General features: G+C 30.5%; 1 non-coding gene across 1 annotated transcript; it reads right to left on the reverse strand.

The window, feature by feature from the left end:
• Window positions 1–22,835: 22,835 nt before the first annotated feature.
• LOC124897524 lies at window positions 22,836–22,942 on the reverse strand. The gene has a single exon (XR_007054236.1). It is a non-coding gene; the product is annotated as a small nucleolar RNA R71 (small nucleolar RNA).
• Between the last annotated feature and the right edge of the window lie 579 nt (window positions 22,943–23,521).

Raw genomic sequence — 23,521 nt, forward strand, 5'->3', positions numbered from 1 at the left:
ATATCGGTTCAATTTGGTTATTTTGTCGGTTATTTTAGAGTAAAATCAAACCAAATTAGTATCAATTTTTTAAAATTTGAAATCAAATCAAACCAAACCTAATTAAATATCAAATTTTTTAAATCAATTTAATTTAAATCACGATTCGATTCGATTTATTAATCAAACCGTGAACACCCCTAGCTGCCGCGCGTGTTGTTAATAAGTGAATATATGCGAGGAAGAGTTGAAATAGACGTTACATTAATTGTCAGGTAAGTTAGAGCACGTGCACTGCATGCGACGACAAAGGATCTATATGAATCTAGCAACAGCAAGGTAGGGTGAATATTGATAAATTCGATTTGATTTTATTACTTTTCAATTTATAAACTTGCTTAATCGATAATTAAATTAATAAAATATTTATTATAGATTTTCAATTAATCAATTTTTTATTATTAACGATTTGATTTTCGATTTGATCGACAAGAAAATGCTCCTCTAAATATTTTTATTTTTTTTTATTTTCGTTTGATCTATACACTATCTTCATGCGTAAAGTATACACAACTTGCAAGCATTAAGACCACAACTATTAAAGCAAAAAGTATTTAAAATCTAAAGTCACTATTATATAATCATGAATAAAAATATAATTTTATTGAATTATCGATTTAACCATTAACTAAAACCTTGAAATCAAAAATCGAATTGACATACTTAAAAATTGTTAATTTAATAACTAGATATCGATAAACATAACATTTTTATCGATCGATTTATTGATTAAGTCGATTTCTGCACACCCCAACACCAAAAGACACACCTTCTCCATAGAGGAGATCTAGAGTGTGTTTGATATAAAGAGAAATATTTAATTTTTTGGCATATTTAAAATAGTAGTTTGGTACACTATTTGTATGGGATTAGGAAGAATTGAATAACAAAGGTTTATTGTAGGAAATTTTTGTAGCAAACTAAATAGATTTCTTATAATTCTTTTTGTATTTATTGTACAAGTAAATTTTTTTATCTTAAAATATTTATATATAATCTAGACAAATATTATAGAAAATGATAATTAAGGATAAGAGTGTGGGGTGGTGGAAATGAAGGCTACAAAAATGTGATTAGGACGGAGGGTGTTGAAGAGTTAGGAAGACGCAAGCAACGTAAAATGTCATTTGTATAACTTATTTTTCCTACTTACATTATATTTTTCTAATTTTTTAAAATTATTTTTGTGAAAGAAAAACATTTTCTAAATTATAACCAATTTAATGTGTAAAAAAAATAAAATATTATTTTTTGAAATATTTTCCTTCGTATTTGACACACAGTAATAGTTGAATGAATTTTATTTCAAAATGAATAAGAAGTCATTGAAGAAAATGAAGTAATATTTTATGATATTTAGAAAAACCAAAGTTGAATGAATTTTATTTCGAAAAATAGTTTTATCTCATAAATCAAAAGCAAAATTTACTAATAATGTAGAGATTCTTTAAAGTTGCTACAATCCCTAAAGGTAATAAACTTTGATCTCTCACTTATTGATTTTTTGAATTTAAGTTTTGATCTTCAATAAACTAAAATAAACTGCATTTTTGGATAAAGTCCTAAATTGACATCCTAACAGAAGGAGAAAAAGCAAAAAGAAACATGTACTAAAAGGGTTGATTGGGAAACAGCTAATGCCGACTACTTTCAAAGGGGAAAATTTGAAGGAAATGTGAAAATTTCATATATGTGATCTTAAGCTAATATCAAGTAAAAAGTGAAAAAGAGATGAGTTTAATTTTCATATCATGTTGAAACTTAATTTCAGAAAAATACTACTTAATTAGAAGTTGAGAATTGCCAAGCCATAAAAAGAAATTAAATGTTATTAATACGTCGATAAACGTACATCTTTTCTTCTTATGATAACATATTTTAGTCCAAAATTAAAATAATTACAGAGCAATTAAGAAAGTAAAAATAAAGATTATTATGTGTACCTACAAAACTTAGAAAGAAATCACACACACATTAAAAGTTTCGAATACAAAATAATGGGACCTTTCATTGTACTATATTGAAAGGATCTATTGGACCAAACTTAATAATTACAGGTACCAAACTCTAGAGATCAAAGCTAGCTTCATTAATATTAAAAGCCACCTCAACCATATGAAAATTCGATCTACCTTCATTGAATTCATTGGAATAAATGTCAACCCCCCTCTTGACATGTACTACTAATGTTAGGTTTTGATGCATACTAACCCAAAATTAAAATCATTTATCTCCCGTTTCATCATAGATTTTAAAAGTATTTTTCCAAGAGAAAAATGTTGATATTTGTTTGATCATACAACTTTTTCTATTTTCGAGGGATATTTTAAAAATCAAATTTAAAATTTCAAAATTTATTTTAGAGGTCTTTATGGTTCAAGATAACCATTGACCTATTTAAAAATTAAGATATTGGTCAAAAAACACATGAAGTATCAGTTTTAAAAAAAATTCCTAGATAAATTATTGAGTATTGGCGTTTTATACCTGAATTGTTACTAGCTATCTGTCAAAATACACATCGACTTTTTGAGTGTCGTCTCTTTAAAATTTGAAACTTGTCTTAAACTTTTATATTTTGTTAAAAATAAGAACCCAAACTTTTGTAGTTCACTGACAAATCTTTATAATTAATTAATTATAATTTAACGAATTGTAGTTGTTAATAATAAATTGATGGAACACATAGCAAATCAATACAATTTGTTTGTATAATCTATTCTAAAAATGTTATAAATTTATATTATTATATACAGTGAATGTCTACTTTATCATATATAGTGAATGTTTATTTTACCATATATAGTAAATATTTATTTATAGAAAAATTAGAAACTCCAACGTTAGTTTTCTCCTATAAATAAAGAGGTTTTCCTTCATTGGAATTAACCCTTCAAGAGAATCCCAATGAGAAATAAAGAAGTCTCATCTCTTCTCTCTCCATTCTTCTTGTATTTACTTTATATTTCATAATATATTATCAGCGTGAGACTCTACCAAAATAAGATGAGATTATAAATCTAAAGGTAATTTCAAAGTTAGTAATTCCTTATGTTATTTGTCTTCTGCGACTAATGATATAATTATTATTGGATTTGAGGAAAAATAATTGGTTTGGAACCACTTATGCTTTCAATTTGTTCATGTAAAATAATATTGTCAAAAAATATGATGATGAATTAGGTCTCATCTCAGCAAGAGGGTATGACATTGGGTTACAAGTTTCAATGCACCATAATGATAAGATGTTGGGTTCAAAGTCCCATTGAGTTATAGCCTAAGACGTCTTTATATGGATAAGACGTGGAGTTTGAATCTCAATGCACCATATTAATGATTTTATGATGGATAAGGCAAAAAATAATATGTATTTGATAAAAAATTATGAAACTTGTCTATTGAATATGCCCCATTCCATGAAGTGAATGTGGTAGCAATAAATGATAAGACTGAAAGTTGACAATTTGCTCCATTCTTGAAGTGAATATGGTGGCAATATATGATATACTTTGAAAGATATGTATGCCTCAATGTGCTCCTGAAGTAGCAATATCATGAAAGTGGTTATAAGCTATCAGAATTTGATAGGCTTAAAACACGATTATATTCCATTCCCGGGAAATGAGAAGCTTATTAATACAAATGTGCACTTGATTGTGATGGTATCACAATTCACCTTCGAAAGAGGCTGAATAACTGAGAAGAATTATTTTGAAATCTACTTCTAAAGTAGTAAATCCAAAATTTATTCATGTAATAGTAAATCTAAAATTTACTAAAGTAAAAGGTACATGGTATGGTAAACTAGGAGTTTGCTAGAATAAAAGTTCATAAATTGACATGAACGATTGCGAAATCTCAAAGATGTGCATACTGAGTATTGAACATATATTAAATAATTAGAAAATTCTTCATTAATTTTAATATTATGTGTTCTCGTGATAAGTTGGTTGGACCACCTAATATTGGGATTTGATCCCTTAAAATTTGAAAATTATAAAAGGTGAATAAGAGCCCGTTCACCTATCATGTGTTATGTTAAAAAGATGTATCAATAAGATGATCACATGTATATTTACTGTCAACCTGTAGTTTGACATCCATAAGGTTGCTTGCTCAATAAAATTGAGTTAAGAGCATAATTTTCAGATTGTGTAATTAAGACAATTCAACTTGATAATGCTAATTAAGTTGGTGTTAAATGTCTTCGATAAATAGTTGAATCATTGCTTATGAGAACAAAGTCACATGTGTTGGTCTGAAGTATGATATATTGCATACAATAATACTTGTTTGCATTAGACCAAAACTTATGATTAATACTTCCCTCTCAATTGGTTCAAGGTCATGAATCAATTATTTCATCAAGCAGTTTTGATGTGTGGTTTTTGATAAATGAATATACCATAATACATAAAGATGGATTCCTTAAAGAAGATGGAGGATGTATGTTAGTTTTCCTAACATAAGGGGGAGATTATAAACAACTATGAAATATGTTAGGAATTATCACCAGATTCTCATTCAAAAGATAATTCAAGTCAAATGTCGAAGGCATCTCATATTAAGCTGCAAGTGCTCCTATTTTGTGTCCCTAAAGATAAAGTCTATGCATGCGTGAAACGTGGTAGACTAATCAATTTCAAATAAAATAATCCTTGAAAAGGATAAGGAACAAATGATCATAATAAAAAGACAATGTGATATTGAAGAGCCTATGACATAACACTTCATGAAACCTTATGAGAGGTTCAGGTACCTGAAAATAATAAAGTGATGAGATCTCAAAATGTTATGTCGCATTGTGAATCGATACAAAATAATATATCATTAGTAATATCTTTGATACAATATTAGCGCAATATTGTACAAGATTATGAGGATTTGAATTTTATGTTTATTGAAGCATGCTGACGTAGAAATATTTATCAAGTGACATGAAAGGATGCATCTTGGTAAGCATAAAAACTTATTTGATTTGCAGTCCAGTCACTTGAAAACATCATACATGACATGTTGAATATTGTCAATTGAAAAAATTTATATGAAAAATTTTTAAGGATTCAAAATGTTTGAAGAATATAAAAGTTTCTGTGAAACTTATTTATAATCTGTATATGAAAATCATTGAAACTCTTAGAGAGTTTTCAAAAGCAATAGATTATTTGCTGAAATGAGAAATATACAATTTTGAATTGGTTATGAAGTACCATATCTTAGTGCAATTGGTGCATTCATGTATCTTGCAAATAATACAAGGCCTGATATAACCTTTTCGGCTAATTTGTTAGCAAGGTATGGTTCTGCTCCTACTAGGAGACATTAAAATAGGATCAAGTATATGATCTTATTTTATTCTAAAGAATGCGGTCCCGATCTTTTTGAATATGTTGTTGTTGGGTACTTATCTGACCCGTATAAAGTTCGGTCTCAAATAAGTTGTGTGTTCATATGTGGGGGTACTTCCATATCTTGAAGATATACAAAGTAGTCTATCATAGCCACTCCATCGAACCATGCTGAGATAATAGCTATTCATGAAATAAGCCGAGAATGTGTGTGGTTGATGTCCATAATACATCTTATTCGAGAAAAATGTGATTTGAAATGTGACAAAGTACCCACGATTTTATATGAAGATAATGCAACATGTATAGCACAACTTAAGGGAGGATTCATAAAAGGATCGGAGATAGAATGAAGCATATTTCGCTAAAACTTTCTATACATATGAGCTCCAAAAGAATGGTGATATTAACGTGCAACAAATTCGTTCAAGTGACAATGTGACTGATTTATTCACCAAGTCTCCTTCAATTGCAACTTTCAAGAAGATGGTACACAAGATCGTGATGCAAAGACTGAAGGATGTTCTCATGCGTTGTACACTTTTTTCCCTTACGAGGTTTTGTCCTACTGGATTTTCCTTATAAGGTTTTTAACGAGACCACCTATATGCGTATTATCTATCAATTAAACATTCAAGGGGGAGTGTTAAATATATATTACCATAAACAGTGAATGTCTACTTTACCATATATAGTGAATACCTACTTTACCATATATAGTGAATATTTATTTATAGAAAAGTTAAAAACCCCAAGGTTAGTTTTCACCTATAAATAAAGGGGTTTTCCTTCATTGTAATTAACACTTCAAGAGAATCCATCAAGAAAAATAAGAGTTACTCTATATTCTCTCTCTACTCTTCTTCTTTATTCTTTATTATTTTATAACAAAAATAATTTTTTACTAATTAGAAACTTTAAAATTTTAATATCTCACATAACATACTTATTTAAGATCACAAAGATTTAAGGTATTTAGTACAATACGTTTATTTTTAATTTAGGATAATAAGATTCCATTTATTTTTTTTAAATTTTTTCTTTTTATAGCTATTCAAATTAAGACAAACAAATTAAATAATAAAAATTATTTGTGTTTTTTCTTGGCGAAGACAAGAAAATGCTCAGACTAAATTGCAACTTTATCTTAGTATAATGCTTATTGTCTAGGCATGACAATTTCCTATTGTCAAAATTAAAGAAGGTCATCACTATTTTCTTGTTAGAGAAAACTAGTATACGTACTCGCGCGATGTGCGGATAGTTATTAAAATATTATCTTGTTTGAATATGTTAAATTATATTATCTTAAAAGAAATTCAACTATCATATTATAATATCTCAATTAAATTACAAAAATAAAATTAAAAATTTTTTATTTTATTAATGTTAAAATAATATTAAAATATTATTTTTAATGTCTAAAATTACGTTATTTTATTTGATATTTTAAATCATATAACCTTAAAAAAAAAGTTCAACTATAATATGTTAACTAAATGAAATGCCCCCCCCCCCCCCCCCCAATCTATATGAATAAAAACAATCAAATAATAAAAAAAAAATATGTTTCATATTTTTTCTTTGTTGTACTACTCACAATCTACCATTATCAGATTATTAATATTGACTTTTAAAAAAAATAAAAATTCTATTATTCACATCTCGTCAATTTAATTTATAAATAATAATATGTCTATTATGTAATTACTTTATTATATTTTCAAATTCTCCCCCCCCCCCCCCCTCCCCGCCCCCCCTTATTTTTACATTTTTTCTACTTTTTAAAATTATTATACTTTTCTATAATTAGACTTTGAACTAACTTTTTTTGTGTTGCATACATAAGTAGTTGAGTATCTTATCCTTTGTTTCAAATATAGAAATTAGAACAAATGATTTTTTTTAATATAACACGATAAATGGATACCAATATGATCTAATTTGTTAGAAGTGCTTTTAAAATTCAAATTAAACACTTTCATGATTTATCTCTATCGAAATATGATTTACTCCTATTCTATTTCATATTTTTATTCAAATTTTTTTAAAAATATTAACTTGACCTAATAATTTAAAAGAATTTCATAAAGCATGAAAAATTCGTAAATATAAATTTTAAATTTTAAATTTTAAATTTTAAATTTTAAATTTTAAATTTTAAATGAAAATTATTAATTTATTCTCTGAAAAGAAATTTAATTGGTGACCAAATTCCGTCATGTTTATTATGTTATATTCTAAGCTTCAGTATTAATTTTTTTTTCCTTTTTAGGTTGTGACTTCACATTAATTGTTATGACTTATTAACATATATTTTAAAAATTATTTTATTTAGTCTTTTAAATGCCTTATTTTCTTTCTTTATGATAAGAAACTACTCAAGGAATATAGAAATATCACTTGTTAGCATAGAAAAAAAGACACTTAATACAAATCAAATAAATTGAAAAAAAAAACTAATATAGAATTGTTTAACCGCAATTTGTCTTCCATACCTCCGAAAATCAGATAGGATTCTGTACATCTTTCATGCATTCACAAAATGTACATCTATTCTTTTACACTGAATGTCATTCACTGGAGGAAAATTACAAACTCTTGCTCTGTATGTATCTTTTAGAATAAATAGATGCACACAGATAAGTCTCAAATCAAATTAATAAATAAAAAATTTCGCTTATTCTATGTAATAAGTTGTGTGTCATGATCATGATGAGAAGGAGGTCTCAAACCTGTGCAGTGTACCTCGGGTTAAACCGTCTCATTCATCCGCAATCAAAATAAACAACGTGATAATAATTAGAAGGACACATATTTGATTAAACTAATCAATAAGATATATTTGAATTATAAAGATGAACAAAGATGAAAATATGGGTATTGAAGAAAACAAATAAATTGAACTACAAACAATTTATTTGGATATTTATATAAAAAATAAAATATAATTTAAATATTTTTAAAGATAAAGCTTGTATGAGAAGTTGTATCCGCTTTTAACTTCAAAACTACAGTCGGTTGCATTTTAAGGAAAAATTTTCTAAAAAAGAGGAAACATTTTTTTGATAAAGCTAATTACTTCCAATATTTTCAACTAATTTGAAGAAATATGATAGCTTTTAGATGTGAGAACTCAATTGTCAAAATTGGTTCATAATACTAAATATTGGTATTATTTAACTTATTAATAATAAATCAACAGTAAATAATTTTTTTTGAAAAATTAATTCAAATAATGTGTCTTATACTTTTGAACCTTATCAGTCAAATTAATATACAATTCTTCATTTTGTTGGAGATCTAATTATTTTTTTAAATTTGGATACTATTTTATTTTTGAATTAATTTATTAATGATGAAAAATGTAAAACCAATCCTTTATATTTGAATAGGTTTTTCAATCCTGCATGTGTGTGGTTGTAAGTTTATGGAAGTAACGCAGGGTCATGCAAATTACTATAAATATCTTATTATTATTATTATTATTATTATTATTATTATTATTATTATTATTATTATTATGGTTGTTATTATTATTTTTTTGTATTTCATATAATATCTAAATATATTATACAGCATAATGAATAAATTTATCAAGTAGTAAGAGTCCATTTAGAACTCTTCAACAATGTGTTTAATTAAAATTTATTTTTAATTAATTAAAATCTTTCTTTCTTTATTGTTAAATTAGTTGAAATTATATATGCAATTATCTCCAAAGCTTATTTTATGGAAATATAGTTTCACAAAAATAGGCAATTAAACAGGATTTTGATTCATTTACAATGTGAACATTAAAGATCTTGATTAAAAAAGTAAAACTAATTATTTTTCATCTTTTAATATTTATTTATTACTAATTCCTAAAATCATGCAAATTTGTTTGAGCTGATTTTATATATTTTAAACTTGTTTCGGTAGATTTGAGAAAATAGTTATAAATTAGATTTTATATTTTTTTAAATTTTGTTTTTGTGTTAATTGAACATTGGTAGATAAATATAGGAAAAATTTATTAAATTAATGATATTGATTCTAAATATTAGTATCAACTTATTTTAACCTTTTCATATGTTTTACCCTTTTTGTTCTCTTTACTGTTTTTCATTTTAAAATTTAAATTAATTTGTTTCAGGTTTTATATAATTCTTTTTCTTCTTCTTCTTCTTTATTATTATTATTATTATTATTATTATTATTATTATTATATCCTACTTAGTGCTAATTCTTATACTAACTATATTATTACTTCTATTGCATATCCTACGTAGTACTACTATTACAAACTATTATTATTATTATTATTATTGTTGTTGTTGTTGTTGTTGTTGTTGTTATTTTAATAAAACTTTTATATTTTATTAATATGTAAATAAATTATCTTTAAATAAATTTATAGTATTTATATTTTAGAAGAGATAAATTTCAAATAGTAAAAGTCTAATGGAACTCTTCAATTAGGATTTCTATTTTAAGATAATGATTTATTTAAAAATAAAAGGATAATTTATTTCAAATTAAAATAATTAATATTTTAATTCAAAATTTTTGTTACAATATCTTAAAACTTTGTCTTAAAAACTGCCACGTAGCTATTTAATAGCTTGACACGTGGCATGTTGTCTTGATTTTGTTTTGCTTTTATATATATAGAGATATTTTGTAGAGTTAATTAGTGGACTTTAATTTACTAAATAGAAGAAACTTGGAAAGTAGTAACAACATATAAAGGTGTAAGATAAACGGCATGGGTTGTGGTAAAATGATGGAAATATATCATTTTTAATCAAAATTTTTGAATTCAAACCTTAAATATGAAGAAAATTATTTAAAAAATCCCTCAAAAGGAATTTTATATGCATGATTTATATTAGTCAAGGTTTCAATGCGACTATCTGACATGAGGTGAGGAAAAAAAAGTGTAAGATGAATAATGAATAGTACATATTTGAGTCTTGAGATCGAAATCTTTTTGGAAGGTAGTATTGATTTAGACAAGGGACAAATAACACATTCTGCTTTCCATGAGTGCCTACCAAAAGTCAATGTTACTGTAGTTTGTGGATGTGGTTGTATATAATTGGAAGCATCTCCTTGAATATTAAAATAAAATGTATATTCATAATTTATACTGTTGTTATAAAATAAAATTATAATTAATAAGAACGTAAACAACAATTGCAATGGGAAATAAGTGAGGAGAGTTTTCTTATTCTTTTATATTTGTGTTTAAATAAGCATATTGTGATGATTTTTTTTTTTAAGAGTTGGAGTTGAAATTGAAACTGGCTATAAAAATTAGAGTTGTTTTTAACTTTTTATCAGAAAAATAGGAGTAAAACAAAGAGAATTTTTTTTTACTTGTTTTCACTTTTTCAAATATAACTTCAAGTTGTATTTAGAATTCTCATGATCATTTACCAGGGAAAATTGAAGAAAAAGTGTCTTTTAAGTCTTGAATGAAGGATTAGTGACATTGACAAACTTAAAGGGTCAAACATCATTAGGAAACTTGATTAAGTTAATTGTGGACTTGATTAATATTTTCAAAACTTTTTAATCTTTTCAAAAATACAAATCAACCCACACCCCCGTTCAATCCAAATCAACCGTCTCTCTCCTCTCTCTCTCTCGACAACTTCTCTCAACTCTCTCCCAACCAATAATTTTGCAAAATTCTTTCTTCAATCTCCGACGACTTCAACCTCCGACGATAAATAGTTCGAATTTCAACCGTCAATCGATTGAAGACTTCTCCGGCGACAACAACTTTGAGTTCTTCGTCATCCCATTTTTTTTTACAGATAAAAAGTTATGAAGAAACAGAGGAACTTGAGCCAACAACTTTCCTACTATTAGCTAACAATTTCAATATTTCTAGATTAAAGTCAAAATATGGACTGAATAAAATCCTAATTTCTAACTTTTCTTCTTCTTATTGTCGAACTGTTGATTCAGATTTATTGGTGATTTTTTTTCACAATTGATGTTCTTAGTATGTGTGTTTGATGTGTTGGTGTTTTTGGGTTGATTTTTTATTTGTCTTTGTAAAAATGGTGTTGCAACAGATAAAACATCTGATGCGACAGATGAAAACATCTGATGCAACAGATGAACACTCTAACAGATCATTCATCTATTGTGACAGACGACTCTTCTGTTTGGAAGAAATCTAAATAATATTGATCCAGCAGATAACTCATTTTGCAATAGATGAGTGATATATTTCAATATATCAGTGATCTTTTTTATTGTTTCCAATGGATTACTCATCTGTTATAACAGGTTGGTTATATATTGCAATATATAACCTTTCTGGTGTAACAGATGGGTGATCTATTTTTACTATTTCCAACGGATTACTCATCCGTTGCAATAGGTTAGTTATATGCTGCAACAGATAAACTACCTGGGCCAACAGATTAGTGATCTATTTTTATGGTTTTCAACGATTTACTCATCCGTTGCAATGGTTGGTTATATATTGTATAAGATAAAATACCTGGTGCAACAGATTAGTGATATATTTTTATGATTTTCAACGAATTACTCATCCATTGCAATAGGTTGGTTACATGTTGTAACAGATAAACTACCTGGTGTAATAGACTAGTGATCTGTTTTATGGTTTTTAACGGATTACTCATCTATTGTAACAGGTTGATTATATGTTGCAACAGATAAACTACCTGGCGCAACAAATTAGTGATCTATTTTTACTGTTTCCAACAGATTACTCATCCTTACAACAGGTTGGTTATATATTGCATCAGATAAAATACCTGCTGCAATAGATTAGTGATCTGTTTTTATGGTTTCCAACAAATTACTTATCTATTACAACAGGTTGGTTATATATTGCAACAGATAAACTACCTGGTGCAACAGTTTAGTGATCTGTTTTATGGCTTCCAACACATTACTCATCCATGTAACATGTTGGTTATATATTGTAATAGATAACCTTTCTGGTGCAATAAATGAGTGATCTGTTTTTACTGCTTAATCCGTTGCAATAGGTTGGTTATATACTGCAACAGATAAACTACCTGGTGCAACAGATTAGTGATCTATTTTTATGGTTTTCAATGGTTTACTCATCCATTGCAACGGTTGGTTATATATTGCATCAGATAAAATACCTGGTGTAACAAATTAGTGATCTATTTTTATTATTTCCAATGGTTTATTCATCCGTTGCAATAGGTCAATTATATATTGCAACAGATAACATACCTGGTGCAACAGATGTGTTGTCTATTAGAACTGTTATTTTACTATTTTAAATGTTAGATTGACTTTTATCCTTTTTAAACAATGCATTAATCAATTATAATTTGTTTTATGTTCTTGTTAATTTTAAGATAATATGGCTCCCAAAAGTAAAGAAATCGAATCAAGTCTCAGTAAAGGAACAAGTTCAGCATCTAAGTAAAGGAACAAGTTCAGCATCTCGGCTATATCCATCACTCTATGAGCTTGCTTTACAAGCGTTATCTCAATCAGGAGCAGAAGATAATGAACACAGGGAAGAGGAATATTTCAAAAGAGATGATCCAAATGCTAATAGCCTTTCTGCCGAAGAGTTGGTCAAAACCTTCAGCATTGATTGTTATTCTGTAAGAATGCAGTGCGATGATGCCACAGATTTAATAGGTGAGTTCGTGGTTAAGTCAGTCATGGGAAATTCTTTCGATGCCCTCAAAAAAATACTTCGATAATAAAAATTGGATTCTTATTTCAGGGAAAGCTGCTTTGGGCAATATCTTGATTTGCCGGAGGACAATAATGCTCATTTCTAGATAAAAATGGTATATGATCTTCTCAAGCACAGGTTTATGTATGAAAATAAAGATAAGATGGATGAGGTATGGATAAATTACTATGGCAAGCCCATTTGTTTTGGTTGGAAGGATTTTTCCATAGTTACCAGACTAAAATGTTATCGTCCTTCTCCTTCTCAAGTTATACCTACTCTAACCCAAAAAAAAGTACCCCGCACATCCAAAAAAGGTAAAGGCAAGTCGAGTGAGCATTTTGACCTGGTGTCCATTGTTGGTCCAAGCTTCAAAAATAAAAATTTGATAGAAACGTTAAAAAGTAAAGTACTTTCAAAGAAGCACAAGCAATCATTGTGCTTGGTTTGATTTGTACATAATATTCTTTGGGTGAGAGACATTAACAAAAACATAAGCCTCGATTTAATAAATCTCTCTGATGATCTTGAGGCATTTAAAAGCTATCCTTGGGGTTATGAAAGCTTCAAAATGACTGTCAAATATTTGTTGACTCCGTTAACGCCAAAAACAGTCAACTTATATGGCTTTTCATGGGCCTTCGTGGTAATTATTTCTTTTATCATGATATCATTCATCATTTTTTATTCAATAATGCTTTTGATTTATTGACGTTATGTTATAGGCTTGGGCATTTGAAGTCATTTCTTATTTGAGACAACAAGTGAACTACCAGGAAGAAGTGTTTTGTCCAAGAATCCTGAGATGGTTGTCGACAAAAACTGATAAAAATGCAAAATTTCTTGATTTTTTCAAACCCCTGAAGGAAACAGTAAGTCCAATTCTAATCAAGTTTTTATTTTAATTAATGATTATTTTAAATAATTTCATCATCATTCTAATATATGTACTGATTTATTTTAGATTGTCCAGCCGTAGCTTATTTCGACCAATCGAGAATTAAAGATGCCATTTTTTCTTACTTTACGTTATATGAAAACTTTATCAAACCCTAAGGTCGTTGATGGAATAAAAATGAAATTGTTTGGAGCAACATCCATCACAAGAGAAATAATTTTGAAGGGTGGACTAGTTGCTGTTGATAATGGTAGTCATAGTGGTAGTGGTAGTGGTGCTGCTGTTGGGGATAATGATGCTCCTCTTACAGTTTTTGAAACAACAAGCTATTATGATTATGATCATACTGGTTGTACAAATTTTTCTCTAGATTTTGTCAAATCTAGCGAATGTTTTGTATGCAAATGCCAAGACTGCAAGATGAAATACGATGGAGTGATTAATGCTATTAATGCACTAACTATTTCTGTAAAGGAAATGACTTCTAAGAAGGGTGTCATTCCATCAAAGAGGATTTCATATCCATACACTCCACTAGAGATCAAGGTGGCCAAGAAGAGAAGGAAAGATATTTCCAAGGCATCACCAAGCATCGAAAAAAGCAAAATTGTAATGCCTCTGTCTTTGTCTTGCACCAAAATTATCGTACTGCTTTGTTTTACCTGTTCGAATTTATCCCAATAGATGATCCATCTTTTGCAACATAAGACTCATCTGTTGTAACAGATGGATAATCTATTTTATATCTGTAATTAGCATTGACAATTTTGGCTTTCCAGATGGATGTCACAGCAGAAGCTACTACTGAAAAGCATAATATCACTATTGATAATCCATTAACTGCTTCTAAAGAAGAACAAAAAATGGAGCATGTCAGTTCGAGAGAACGGAAGAATTACCCATTTGAAGAGTTTATCATCTCGGATGAGGCTCCAAAAAACTAACAAAGTTGATCAACGACGATTCAAAATGGATTGCCGATGGGTTGTTAAAGCATAATGCCGGCAGGGATATAATCAACTTTAAAGATATTGATTTATACAATTCTTGTTGTAAATATATGACATTAACACTTATAAATCATCATATAGAAAACAAAATGACGAACACTACAAAGTGAATGAATCTAGTCTTGGTTTTGATTCGACTTTGTTGTTGCACATCCCAGAATGAAGAATTGGTTCTATTTGATGTCGCAGCCCCAAACTTGCTGGAATAATGAGGTTTAAATGTCATACATATTACTATTAATTAATACTTTATTTAATTGCATCTGCGTATTAATTTTTTCGTCATGTAATCCTAAATATTTGATAATATGTGCAGCACATCGATGTCATTTTTTACTATCTTTGAAGGAAGGACAAGTTACAAATACCAGAACAATACTGATACACGAAAAGCAATTATTTGTATAAAGTTTACATCAATAATGCCTACGATAGGTATTGTCAACAACTGCCAAAAGTTTTCAGAAATAAGGAATGCTTAATCAACATCATCAAAGGTTTTAGCATTCCAGCTGGGTTACCTTGGCATTTGGTCGACGAAGTGTACATCCCAATCAATTGTGGTGATGAATTCCATTGGGTGTTAGCTGTCTTCGTTCTAAAAGAGAGGCGCATCCGAGTTTATGACTCAATTTCATGAAGGAGACGTTCTGGGCTGTCGTCTAAGATACAAAAGCTGGCCAAAATATTGCCTACTTACCTTGATATGAGTGGCTTTTTGAACCAAAAGTTCCGTATTGATTGATTGACGATTGAAGCATACCGGAATAAAATGGATAATCCATTTGATATACAATATGTTGAAGGAATTTCTCAAAAAACCATTGGTAGCCTGTAGGTATAAGGATCATGATTTAGTTTCATTTAATAAATTTCACAACGCTTACATGAACTGTAAGATATGGATTATCTATTTTTTTTAAATGCAGAGATTGCGGTCCTTTTGTTGCCGCTTATGCCGAGTATTTGAGCGATGGATTATAAGTACCAAATTATGGACTTGATGTCGGATTACTCCGCAAAAGATATGCTTCTCTTTTATGAAAATACAGAGAAGCAAAAGCTCAGAAGCCATACGCAAGCGACATGAAAGATCCACGACGACCAAAGTCGAATTCCGTAGCACCGGATGAAGAACAACTTGTTCATATTGATTAGATCTTTATAACTTGAGTCCGTCAATGTAATAACCTATCCTCTTTGGTTTAACTTGTTGATTTATTTGAAGAGTAAATCATTTGTACCCATAATATTTTTTTATATTTTATTTATTTGTTGCGTTATTTCATGTAATTTCTGAAGGCTTAAACTTATTTTATGCTGTCTATGAATATAATTTAATCCCTAGTTTTGAAAATGTTAATTGAAATAGAATACTAGATTCAAATATCGCAACAGATAGTACATATGCTGCAACTGATGACATATCTTATCAAACAGATTTAAACATATGTTGCAATATGTAGGTCATCTGCTGGAAATTATATAAACAGGTCTTTCTAATTTTTTGATTTGTTCCAACAGATTACCTATCAGTTGTAATAGATAGATTATATGTTGCAACAGATTATATATCTATTGCGATAGATAGATTCCAACAGATAATCAATCTGTCACAACAGGTATTATATATAGTACAATAGATAGACAATTTGTTGTATTATAAAATTCAACTTTTGCCAGACATAAAAATTACTGCCACTTCATGTAAAGTGGAGTGGCTTGAAATAAAAAATTGTTATCGTATTAATCTTTGTCTTTGTACGTATTCATCTGTTGGAAATTATATAACCAGTTCTTCCTGCTTTTTTGATTTGTTCCAACAGATTACCTATCAGTTACAACAGATAGATTATATGTTGCAACAGATTGTATATTTGTTATGACAGACAGGTAGAAACATCTGCATAATATAATAGATCACCAACCTATTCCAAGCGTTAATCAATCTATCACAATAGGTAGTATATCTATTACAATAGATAGGCAATCTATTGCATTATAAAAATTTAACTTTTGCCGTATATAAAAATTGTTGCCACTATATGTAACGTGAAGTGGCTTGAAAAAAAAATTATTATCGTGCACGTCTCTATCTTTGTACATATTCTTCTTTATACATGGGCTCCAACCATTTAGTTAGTACCGTATAATCCCAGACCTCTTAAATCTTTTCCACAATGGCGTCGCACATACCAGTCATTTCTGTGTTGGTTTGCAAACACTCGATGTATGTAAGTGAGTATGGCCCACAGGCTGCACTGGTTTTATTTTTTGGGAGTTGGATGTTCTTATCTCAACCTTCAAAACCACATGATTATTTCATCAAGACTTCCGCCGGCAAATGATCCATCAGCTTATTCTGCGTCAACAACTTGACGAACAACTTCAAGAGTGGCTGCACGTGGGTTAAAAATATTTCATCATTGAATACATGTAAGTTGTAGTCATAAATCTTAATCTTTTCCTAGTCGAGTAGTATCTCAACAACGAGAAAATATTTGACTTCCACGTTCATGACTGCAAGGATTCTCTTTGACTTGGTCCAGCTCTTGCCGTGTGAATATGGCCTCTTTTCTCTAACATAATTAATCATGCCTTCATTCCATTCGAAGGTAGAATCTAACTTATCAATTCTACTGCCACCGGGACCAGAACGCCTGCGGAGATCATCGTACCTATCATTGAAATTGTTGTATAAGTTGAGGTCCATTATCCAATCGGCAACATCATAAGTATCCGGGTACGCTAATTGTCTTGCCCTTCATGAGGCAGAGAATTTCATCCACATACTGTGGTATAACAAGATAATTTTTAAATAGGTTAGTAATTGTAAAGAATAAAAATACAGTGGAAAGATTCTGTTGCATTGGATTCTCTGAATCAGTTCACAAATTACCTAGCAAATGCAAATTGTTCAACAGATGTATATTATATTACAATAAAATACCCAAATGTTACAATAGATTACACATCTATTGTGTAGCTTCTTCTTAATGGAGTAAATAGGAAGGATAGGTTAGCAAAAAGTAAACTTACACAGTCCACGTACCACTCATGCATATTTGTCATATTCGTGAAGTCTTTGGTAGCAAATGAATACATAGTGTAGTCTTCTGGAACCTTCGTCTTGTCATTTATGATTTCTTGTAGTTCCTTCTTTTTTTCGTAGCCAAGTGTCGCGTATCTGTCCACCTTCTTTAGCGACCCCTGAACTTCAATAACTCTTGGAGAGGGAGGAGTTGCAATTTTTTTGTTTTCACAATGAAGATTATTTGTCTAATGTTTCTTGTCTTCCTCCTAACTACCACTGTAGGAGTGTATGGCTCCCTCAGCTTCTTAGATAGTATGACACCCCTCTTAGATTTCGACTCCTCAGCAGCTTCAGTAATATCTTTTATGTTTTCAAGGAGTTTATCCTCTCTATCCTTGTATATTTTGCATTTGCAATGCGAACACGAGGGTAAAGAGTGTGAGAGGGATCACTGTAAGGGTGGGAGGGACCGGTGTAGAGGTGCGAGGAAATTATGCAAGGAATATTTTCAAATGTATTTATGTTTTTTTAGCACCAGTATGCTCATAATCATGACTGGAAGCATCATCATCATTAGGATGGATGCCACCATCATCAATAACTCCACCAGCAACACCCCGGAAGAAGCACCCGAATCTGTTGCAGTAGGTTGGTCGTAAAGAGCTTCAATATTAGACTGACCTTGCCTAACTGCTCTTCTTATAGATATTGATCCAGCCAATTCTTTCTTCATTAACTCCACTGTTGGGTCTTTTTTTGTATCAGCAAGATCTAGATTAAGAAAAGAAGTTATCCCCAACTCATCAACAGTAGGCACGATCCAAGGATACACAATCTATAAAAAAGAGACAGGAGGCATTTAAATCATATAATAATAATTTGCAGTCAGTTGGGTTATATGTTAACACAACCAACTTATGCAACAGACGATCTAGCTACTACATCAGCTGATTTATATGTCGCAACAGATCGACAATATATTACATTAGATTACCCATATGTTGCATAATTTGTAGTAGATGGGTAATCTATTGAGTCAGGGTCAGAGAACCAAAGCAACAGATGGTTAATCTGTTGTGAAATATGGATCGTCTGTCATAGTAGATTACCCATTGGTTACACCAGTTGCAGTCGATGGATAATCTGTTGAAACGGATGACCCTTTTATCGCAACAGATGGCATATCTATTTCAATATCTTTTTTGAGGCAAATTATTTTAGTTGAAAGAAGACGTACTGGATAATCCAGAGGTTTAAACATATTAGACTCTTTAATATTTTTACTGCCATTTGTAGCCAACCACCTAAGGATCCTTGAATGAAAAACCTCATCCGAGTAAATCTTGAACTACTTTCGGAGGTGAGGAATGGCTTCACATGCCCAAGCCTAAAAAATGTAAATAGGAAGCAAGCAAAAAAAAGTCATAATAACTATATTTAATATAAATTAATAGATGAGTAAAAATAGTGATCAATTTTACTATGAAATCCCAAGGAAAGCCGTATAATACGGTCGTCTTTGGGGATAGCTTTGTCAGTAAATATTCAACAGTCAAGCAGTAGTTGTCATATCCCCAGGAATAATCATTAAATTTCTCAAAATTATCAGCAAGCTCTAATAAATTATCATGTATGACTTTCCTGACGTCTCTTGCCAATAAAATAGAATGGGCAAACCAAACTAAGCACAATTTCTCTCTTTAGTGCTTTGGTATATTTTTATCCCTTTAGTGCTTTGGTATATTTTTATCTTTAAATCATCCGCTTTGTATCTACGTCCAACAATGCCCAACAAACTATTTTTTTTCCTTGCAATTCTTGGAACCTTTGTGGGGTGTTTCTTTGATGAGAGGTTCTTTTGGACGATCGCATCTCAAGACCGTCACTATGGCAAACTCTTTCAATTCAAAACAAACTGGCGGGCCACATTAGTTGATCCAGATTTCATCCTTTTTTTTACCTTCCTTTGAATCTTTATCATCCCCCTCGTACTTGATCCTGTGCTTGAGAAGACCACATACCATGCTTATTGAGAAACAGAGAGTGCAGTCCGCAGGCAGCTCAAGAAAGTATATAAAGCAACTCTTGTTAAAAAGTCCGTCTATATTTTCATTCTTCATAATACTCCTAAGTTACTCAAAATGTTTCCCCAACTGACATTTAAGTAAAAGATCACCAGTTACTTTGTCAAGGTTATCTATCGGCATTGCAACTCGAAACCTCAGCTTATTTTGATACTAATTTTTTGACAGGATAATGCTAGGATTTCGATATTAATCACACTTTACTGGTGAGAAGGAGTAATCACTTACTTGAGCTTCATTTTGCCATGACTGAGAATACTCATAAAGTTCCTCCGAATCTATGTGTACTCTAGCCTTTTTTTTTGGGTGGTCAAAAGTTGATCCACTTTCAGTTTCTTTTCTTTTGGGAGACATCTTTTAACAACAAAAATAAAAAAACAAGAAATGCTTTGCATTTGATGTCTGCATAATTTTTTAAAAAAGGTAAGACAAATTTCAATAAATTATTCTACGCCACATTACAAAAAAAATACTCCAACGGATAATCCATTAGTTGGAACAGATGGGAAATCTGTTTGAAGATCTATTTAAAATCTCCCAATAGATCTTCCATCTGTTGCAATAGATAGACCACCAACACCACAACAGATTGATCTTGGGCATCTTTATATGCTAAAAGCTCCAATATGCACCCAGATTTAGACTTTCTTTGGGAACTTTTGTATGAATTCTTAAGTATATTTTAGCTTTAATTTCATTTTGTGCCTAATGGATATGATTAGTACTTTAAGGTTAAAAATTATGAAGAATTGGAAGCATTTGGATACAACAATGATATAGAGATATTGAAGGAATACAAGGTATTGAATAAAGCTCAAAAAGGGAAACTGGAAAGTGGGAATTCTCATTTGAATAGACTCCGCATCGCGAAGAGGCTTAAATTGGCACTTTCCAGTGAAGGTTCACAAAAACACCGCATCGCGGAATAGTACAAATTATTAATTGGTGTGACCTAGAAGATTATCACGTAGTGGAGGAAGGATACTTCACAATTGTTGAAATCAAGTTGCTCAAGGCGATAGTGGCACATCACAGTGAGGGTGCATTTAACAAATTTCACAAAATAATTTATTTCCGTGATTGCTCAGATTTTAATGGGAAATAGCATTTGAAGGCATGATGTGATGCGCCGTGTAGTAATTTTGGGCACTTTTGGCAAAGGGAGCAGCGACAGAAAAGCAGAAATTTCTCTCTTTTAGGGTTCTTAGACATTCTTTTCAACTTCTTTACTTTAAGATTTGTTTTGGGTATGATTAATTACTTATTTTGGATGATGCATTCAAACATGAGTAGCTAAGCACCTTATTTCTGGGGTTGAGGCTAAGAACATGATTACTCTTTTATATTCTTATTCATTGTTTCTTTTTGGATTATCATCTGGGTTGTTCTTAATTTCTTGAGCTTACTATTTTAATGATTGGCCACTATTAGAATAAATCGATATTTCTATGTGCATCTGGGAGGAGAATCGTAGGATAGAATGAAGAAATTAGGGAGCAAAGTTCTTATTCTTTTATGAAATAAGGGATTTGAATTAGCACCTAAGATAGGGATATACCTAGTAGCCTTGCTTGGTTCACTTGCAAGAAGACAACTGTATGAATCAAGAAGAATTGTCGTATCTCTGTTGGAGTTGTAGCTACAACATTCAATAGATAAAAGATTTGAGGTTGGGAGACTAAGATCGTGGCATAAACCTTGCGAATCATCAACATGATAACCAATTCGACTGTGATAAGAATAGAGAATTGTATGATTGTTCGAAAAGCCTCAGCCTTGGAATTATCATCATTATTGATTACAACCGTTGCTTGCTTTGCTCTTGCCATCACTAGTTATTTCTATTTTAATAATCTATATTTTTATTTATAAAAATCAAAATCATCTTGCTACTTTAAAGCACTTAATACCCAATTGTTTTAAACTACAGGTTGATTAAATTTCAAGTTTATTAATCCTCGTGGGAACGATATCTTACAGTTTAAATATTTATACTACTTGTATGATCACATACACTTGTGTGTGCGTAGAGACGCAATAAGTTTTTTGGCGCCATTGCCGGGGACCTAATAGAATTAGTAAATTACTTATTTTTTGGTTTTTGATAATAAGTTTAAGTTTTAACAACTTGATCTTAGCAGTTGAATTTTGCAGATTTAGCTGAACATTGGACTGGCTAGGGATAAAGAGTTAGTAGAGCCTTTTGCAGAACCGAATGTAATTTTTCATTAGAGGCGAAAAGGTCAATATTACATTCAACAGGGATAAATGGCTGAAATACGAGATCCAATTGTTGCTGATGCAAATGCTGAAAATGTTCCAGCTCATGTTATTCCAGATGTTCCTATTCAACCAGCCACAAAACCTGTTTGTGAGGTGGAAATCCCACTTATGAATGATGTGACTAACAATATTCGGAAGCCTAAACTAGGTGGATAGTGGGAATTAAAAAAAAATATGGTGCAATTGTTGAATTCTATAGGGCACTTTTACGGACAATCGCATGAGGATCTGTACCAGCACATACCGACCTTCCTGGAAATAAGTGATACATACATTCTTGAATATGTGAATGCTGATTATGTCAGGTTGACACTATTCCCTTTTACTCTAAATGGGAAGTAAAGAGGTGGTTACATCCTTAACCGCCACACTCTATCACTTCATGGAAAGATTATGCTCGGAAGTTCCTTATTCAATTGTTTACATCCCAGAATACTGCACGATTAAGAAGTGAAATCTTGAGTTTCAGACAGAAAGATGGAGAAAATCTCTACCAAGCTTGGGAGATATTCAAAGGCATGCTAAAAAACTATCCTCATGATAATCAATCGAATGATGTCATGGTGCACACATTTATAGAAGGCCTTGAGTCTAATACAAAGATTCTCTTAGATTCAGCAGCAGGAGGCCAAACTTAGGAGAAAATTTATGAAGAATTATATACATTGCTGAATCAAATCGCACAAGGTAATTCTGATTAGCATGCAGACTTAAAAGAGTGCTCACAAGAGGGTTGAAAGGGTATAGAAGGTTGATCAATTCACTAAATTACAGGCACAGATTTCAGTAATGTAGAATCATATGACTACTCAGCTCAACAACTTAAAGTTGGGTGCGACACAGCAGCAACAACAGATGCAGTTCAACAGGTATATTCATGGTGTGAAGTTTGCATAAGTGGTGAGCATAAAGTAGATGTATGTTCTATTAGTCCAGATTCTGTCAACTATGTAGAGAATGTAAATCATCAGGGTCAATAGAATTTTTGCAGTACGTATAATCCAAATTGGAGGAACCACCCTAATTTCTCATGGGGTGGAAATCAAGCACAGAATACAAGTCAGTATAAGGGATCAATGAAATTAAATCCACAACTAGCTTAGAACTATCAGGCGACTGCTCAGAA

The sequence above is a fragment of the Capsicum annuum genome, chromosome 3, assembly GCF_002878395.1.
Source record: "Capsicum annuum cultivar UCD-10X-F1 chromosome 3, UCD10Xv1.1, whole genome shotgun sequence".
Lineage (NCBI taxonomy): Eukaryota > Viridiplantae > Streptophyta > Magnoliopsida > Solanales > Solanaceae > Capsicum > Capsicum annuum.